This window comes from Lynx rufus, unplaced genomic scaffold (assembly GCF_022079265.1).
Source record: "Lynx rufus isolate CCGP_SWC_20201006 ecotype Redwood Valley unplaced genomic scaffold, mLynRuf1.p SCAF_14, whole genome shotgun sequence".
In the NCBI taxonomy this organism is placed as follows: Eukaryota; Metazoa; Chordata; class Mammalia; order Carnivora; family Felidae; genus Lynx; species Lynx rufus.
This window is the reverse complement of record NW_025814828.1, coordinates 65,163,077-65,170,162: the sequence shown is the minus strand read 5'-3', so window position 1 is coordinate 65,170,162 and position 7,086 is coordinate 65,163,077. Positions and strand designations below refer to the sequence as shown.

General features: G+C 41.9%; 1 pseudogene; it reads right to left on the bottom strand.

Annotated features, from left to right (window-relative positions):
• Positions 1-207: 207 nt before the first annotated feature.
• LOC124509296 (aspartate aminotransferase, mitochondrial-like) lies at positions 208-3,127 on the bottom strand (annotated as a pseudogene).
• Positions 3,128-7,086: the final 3,959 nt, after the last annotated feature.

Genomic DNA, 7,086 nt, shown 5'->3' with positions numbered 1-7,086 from the left:
CAAATACAAGGCTGACTGCTAATATTAGAACTAGGTCTTTCCCCCAAATCTTCTTGTAGATGCTATTCTCATGCTGGTTCTACAGAGGTACCCCCAACACTATAAGGTGCTTCAGTTAAAACTTCTGAAATATTGCAATGACATAATCAAGAGGTTTTTTGGGCTATGTCTTTATTGTACATGTAAACTCTTTTGGAACAGCTTAAGTTAAAGGATGAGCAGGAGTTTGGTTTTAAGCCACAAAGTTTCAGACACCATCCACAGATGCCTCTGCCCTACTTTATTCCATGTCCTTTTCTGAGAAATGCATTCAATGCTTGATTGTTGAATGCTATGGGCAAGATAGCCCATGTTGCGCAAGGTGACCCCTGCCACAGAGATGCAGCCATCCTTTGTCATGTAGATGGAGAACTCCTTGTTCAGCCTCTAAACCAGTTCAGGTTTTAGTCCTGTGAAACAAAACATACCAATCTGGTCAGTAATGCGCTGTCAGTTGGGGGCAGTCTTCCTTTTGAGGTTGGAGACCAGCTGAATTTGCATGCAAATTATGTGATGGCCCATGCTTTTTACTTCCTGCAACCACTGTTTTTGCAGGTCAGGACTGGTCAGGATGGTTGAGGCAATCTGGGTCCCATTGATTGGAGGGTTGGAATATATGGGATGCATCAAGATCTTCATTTGTGATTGGCCTCACAGCATCTTGGCAAACCACAATGAAGGCTCCCACATGCTCACTGTATAAGCCAATGTTCTTGGTATAGGATTGGCAGAGACAAACAGTAATTCCCTGTTTGATGAAGATGAAGTGATATACATCCCAGGCATCTTTTTGCCATCACCACTGGCAAAGCCTTGGTAGGACATGTAAAACGACACAAAGAAATTGTTTTTCTTCATCACTGTTGCTGCTTCCTTCCATTTCTCAGGGTGAGGGTCCACTCCTGGACTGTGGACACAAGCATGAAGGAGAACACTTTGCTGTGGCATTTTCAAAATGTCCTCTATAGTGCCTATAAAGTCACAGCTGCATGTCTTGGGGCCTTAGTATTGATAATCATGTAATTGCACACCAGCATCCCTGAAGATGGGTGTGTAATTTCTCCAAGATGGTTGGGCAGAAAGACATCTTGGCTTAACTTAAAAAATCTTTTCAAAAAACTGGCTCCAATCATCAAGGCCGCATTTTCAGAAATGGTCTGTATGGTGACATACCAGCTACTTTTCAACACTTCATTGTTCTCACTCAGGGCTAGTTCTGCAGATGCCTTACAAAATTTACCAAATCCTGCGATGGACAGGTATTCCTTGTCAAATTTTTTGGCAGTAATCTGGGCCTTAGCCTTCTGAACACTATAAGGCACATAAGGCTTTCCGTTATCATCTCAGTAGGCACCAACTACCATTTTTTTTTTTTTTGCTGTTGACACCTCTCTTAAAGGTTTATGTGACTCCCAGGATGGGATCTGGGGGCCCCATCCCAACACGGGTCCACCAGGAGCTGGCTCTGGCAGAAGTCACGGCAGCAAGGCCTCAGTGGAAGGTGGTGGCAACCTCAGACAGAACATGGCTGGAGTGCAGCACAGCTATGGTGGGTGGTGAGAAGGCAGTGGGTAGCTGCGGGATGGAACAGAGGGCCAGTGGGCACAGACACCGCTTTTAAGATTTTTATGGTGATTTATGCTTGTACATGGTGTGAGATAGGGATACAAATTAATTATTTTGTCGGTGGATATCCAATTATTTTTTTAACCAGTTGTTGAAAAGACTATTCTTTACTCTGAATATTTTTGGAACTCTGGTTGAAAATAAATTGTTCATAAAGGCGAGGGTGTGTATGTTTGTGTGTGTGTGTACTTTAATTCTATTACATTAAACTATATGTTTATCTTCAAGGCAGTACCATATGGTATTGATAACTTTAGCTTTGTAGTAAGGTTTAAAATAGGGAAGTATGAGTCTCCCAACTTTATTCTTCAAGAACATTTTGTCTATTCTGGGTTCATTGGATTTTCATATGAATTTTAGTATTAACTCATCAATTTCTGTAAAGAAACAAGCTGAGATTTTGATATGGATAGCACTGAATCTGTATATTAATTTGGGGTGTATTGCCATCTTAACAATTGTAAGTCTTCTGATTCAGGAGCATGATATACTTTGTACTTATTTAGGTCTTTTAAAATTTACTTCAATAATGTTTTACAGATTTTTGGAGTATATATTTTGCATTTATTTTATTAAATTTGTTTCCTAAGTATGTTATTTAAATTTTTTTCCTGAAGTATTGTTGACACACAATTGTACATTAGTTTCAGGTGTACAATATAGTGATTCAATGAGTCTATACATTATGCTGTGCTCACCATAAGTGTAGTTACCATCTGTCACCATACAATGCTATTACTATACCATTGACTATATTTCCTGTGCTGTAACTTATATCCTTGTGACTTATTCATTCCACAGCTGTAAGCCTATACCTCCCACTCTTCTTTACCCATTTTGCTCATCCGCCATCCCCTCTCTTCTGGTAAACATCAATTTGTTTTCTGTATTTATGGGTCTATTTCCTAAGTATGTTATTTTGGATGCTACTGTAAATGGAATGTTTTCTTAATTTCATTTTCTGATTGTTTATTACTAGTGTATAGTAACAAAAGTTACTCTTGTATATTTATTTTGTATCCAGAAACAATGCCGAACTTATTTATTAATTCTAATATTGTTTTGGTAGTTTCCTTAGGACTTTACATATACATGCTCATGTCATCTCAACATAATATTATTTTTAAATTATTTACATATTTCACAGTAAAATTAATATACCTTTTTCATGAGCTTACTTTTTTTTGGAAGTACAGCATCCAAATAGTTATTTTATACAAAGTAACTTCAAGTTCCTATTATCCATTCCTTCATTTCTCCTAGCTCCCTCTTATCCTTAGGGACTCTAAGCACTCACTTCTGAGATCACAGGAGGTTTGTCCAAGACTGAGTGCAGAAAACCTGCATCATTTCCTGCTGCTTCTGGGAGATGGTGGGCATGCAGTTTGAGAAGGGTGTGGGTACTGGAAAGGAGAAGGTGTTCTGAGTTTCTTTGGTCTTGGTATTCCTCACAATCAGTCATCATTCATAATGCACAGACTGGGAGAAAGTTGGGCCCTCAGACAACTAGAGAAATGGACAACCCCACACCCAACAACAATCCTGCTCTCACTGTCACTTAGCAATCAGATTCTTCCCATACTCTTACTGTGCCTGCCCCTGGATTCCTTGGCTGGTACTTCTGGTCCCCTACAGAGACTATTTTTGGAGGGATTGTCGTCCAGCTTAGCTAGGTATGCAGATTTAATTCTAATGCATTTACCCTTTACAGCAGCACAATGAATGGGCACTCCAATCCCCATTTTCAGAGTAATACAGTCAGTCACTGAGGTGTTATAACTTGACCAAGGTCACTCAGCTGGCTAGTGTGTGTTGAGGTCAGGAAAAGAATCTGGTACTCTGACTCCAGAGTCCATACACTTAACCACTAACCTAGAACTCTCCTTAGTTCTATCTGTTGTCTTTCCAAAATACTGAGAAAACCTCTATGCTGTACCACATTCCTACACCACTGGCCTCAGCCAGAGATGGGCGTTTGTTCCCATGCAGTGCACACAACACAGCACTTACTTGGAATTGCTATCAGAAGTCAAGATGAAGGTCCAGGTGAAAGCACAGAGAGAACCTTGAGAATTTCCTTCCACTTCAATGACAACAAATAGCAATGTCCCTTTAGAGTTGTACATACTTTTAACACAAGCAATATTCCCCATTCAGGGTTTTACCTGATAGTCTTGCAGCACCCTGATGGGAGCCAGATAGGTTTTTCACTGGGAGATATGAGGGGGCTTCAAGGACTGAGAGGGAAAAAGTAGGGATAATCAACTCCCAGAGATAGGACCCCCAACATGTATTGGATCCTCTGATAAATATGTGTTCACTTGATTCATTTTGTAAAGCAGCCCAAGATAAGGGTATTACTAGCTTATTTCACAAAAGAGGAAACTGGAAGGTTAGGTAATGGGACCAAAGTAACAGAATAAGGAACTCAGATGAGAGCTATAAAATACCACAGCCTGTGTCTCTAACATGTAAGCTGTGTTGGGGAAGAAAGGCATGGATGTACGTCAGACCAAGATAGTCTGGGGGCAAGGTGGGAATGGGAGAACACAAAGGGAATCAAAAGGGAAGGGAAGGGAAGAAAATAAAAGGAAGGAAGGGAAGGGGAGGGGAGGGGAAGGGAGGGGAGGGGAGGGGAGGGGAGGAGAGGGAAGGGAAAGGAAGGGAAGGGAAGGGAAAGGAAAGGAAAGGAAAGGAAAGGAAAGGAAAGGAAAGGAAGTAACTTGGAAAGCCAGGAGAATTGGGAGGTAGCCAAGCCAGGGGCAGGATATAGTGCAGGATCAGGGGAGGGGACTCTACACTCACCTTCCTTAAAAACCGCATTGACAGAAAAATAGAGCAGGGAAGGTAAAGAACAGTTGCTAAGGCTCTCAGTATCCTTCTAAACCTCCTACCCATTTCTGACTTTCATGGTCTGCCTAAGGGAGGAAATACATGGTCGCCATCCAGATGCTCAGGTCTACCACATAGGAGTGAAAGTCATGCTGAGTTTTGGGCAACATATTGAGGGAGTCAACAATGTCATACTTTGTATGCTTAAAAGCTGAATCCACAGGTCTGTAGGGAAAAGAGAAGTAAGGGTCAGGTCATCAACCTCTATATATGTTCCCTTCACATCCCCTTTCCCATGATGATCTTGCTTTATACATTTACCAGAGTCCTCAACCTTCTTAATGTCCCTGGTATCCTTGAAGTATTCTTCCAAGCTGTTTCTAGAAAAAAAGAGGGACAGAATGTGGTATATATGTTTCTAGGCAGTGTAGATGTTTCTAGGAGCTGACCCGTGTTTGCTGGGGAGACACATAGCCTAAGAGCAGAGTCTGAGCTGTGATACTCACAATGCTGCATCTTCAGGGTTTAAGGGAATGGTCAGGGAGAAGCAGGCCTCATCATGGCAAGCATTGAGGAGAACCTGTTCATCTCCAGAGTCATAGATCAAGTAATATCTGAAGAGGAACAAAGGCAATGGGCTATCTCTGTGGTTTGCGCCACCAAGGGGACATGAAAGTTCCCCTCAACCCAGTAACAGATCGATGCTTGGGTGGCCTGTCCCATTCCAGTCCTCTTCTGCCTCATGGTCCCAAGGGTACTTACTGAAGCAGAAATGGAAGGATTCGATTTGTAAGAATCTAAAATCTTTTATAGTTTTCTTCATATCAAAAGATGCCTTGAAACTATGTGGTAGACAAAGCCTCCCTTGCAACATCCCAAATCTTCCTTGGTCCATCCTCACCTTACAAGGTGTTATTATCTTGGGGACTTCAATATAAATTATATTGGTATAATATACACCATATATATATATATATACACCAATAATATGCATTTATATAATATATATATACCAAATTAAATTGGTAACACCTGGCCATCCTGAGGAAGGAAGAGGAAGTCAGAAGTGCATACCACGAATGTTGCAATGGATGAAAAAAGGACATGAATAGGTCCAAGGGGAACAAAGGTCAGAGTTCATATGTGAAATGGCCCCCAAAATTTTATCAGCAAGACTACAGTAGGAGTCTTCAACAGAGGGTCCCAGATGCCTCTATTATTATATGCAAACTTAGGTGAATAGGTGAGTGACAGAGAGTGAGTGTGAGTGTGTGTGTGTGTGTGTGTGTGTGTGTGTGTGTGTGTTTAAGTGTCCTCCCAGCAGGAGGCCTCCCCCATGTGGCCTGAGGATCCCTCGGACCTCGCTGTCTCCTCCTGGGGATTTGCCCTTCCCATGAGAGCACCACCAGGTATCAAACTGCAGATTTTCTGACTCTGCACTCCTCTGTTTACAGAGTCCTAATGGTATTGAAACCCTCTCCTTTCTCCTTTTCCCCTTTCTTGTTCAGAACCTTCTGGGTGTTTCTACTCTTTCTCTCCAGCTGCTTTAAGGGGGAGTGCTTTTCCTGTACTCTCTCCCTTGTCTCTGTCCTCTCTCTGCAAACAAAATAGCTCCCTACCCTCCATGGCGTCTCTACCCCCAGTTCACCTCTCCGTGCCACCCCCCAGTTCACCTCTCTGTGCCACATACCTGCTGAGTTCTGTGGCTCAGGTTACATAGATTGTTGTGTTAATCCTGAGATCAATTTTCTATGTGTGCAAAATGGTTTCTTGCTGATCTAGTTGTATTTCAGGGATGAGAGAGGCTGAGAACTTCCATGCTGCTCTGCCATCTTGGCCCCTCCCTGTGACATTTTTTGAATTGATTCTTGGAATAACATTGCACACACACACACACACACACACACACACACACACATATATATTCACACAAAACAGGAAGATATAGTGGAGTGAGGATCCAGAATCTATTGTCAGTGGAATAGTTGAAATATGAGAGTGGCTGAAGGCTGGAACTGACCTGGGGACCTCAGAAGCAGGAGCAGTAAAAAATGGGTGGATAAGATGATGGTGTGCACTTGTAATATAATAAAACTTAAGAAAAATATCTGAGTTGTTGATCTGTGCTGGCCAGACATATCCATCTGGAAAACTTAATGAGAAGCATATTATTTGTGTTTTCTTGTTCTTGTTACATTATCTTCTATACATCAGACATAGCACAGTGCAGAAGATAGCAATGATAATAAGGACTGTACCAAACTAAGCATAAAAAAAATAAATTTAGAGTTTTGCTTCTACCAATGACAGATAAGCTAAATTGGACCAAACTTCCAACTAAGAACAACTAGATAATTGTAAAAAATTATTTAGGGGCGCCTGGGTGGCGCAGTCGGTTAAGCGTCCGACTTCAGCCAGGTCACGATCTCGCGGTCCGTGAGTTCGAGCCCCACGTCGGGCTCTGGGCTGATGGCTCAGAGCCTGGAGCCTGTTTCCGATTCTGTGTCTCCCTCTCTCTCTGCCCCTCCCCCGTTCATGCTCTGTCTCTCTCTGTCCCAAAAATAAAAAAAAGTTGAAAAAAAAATTAAA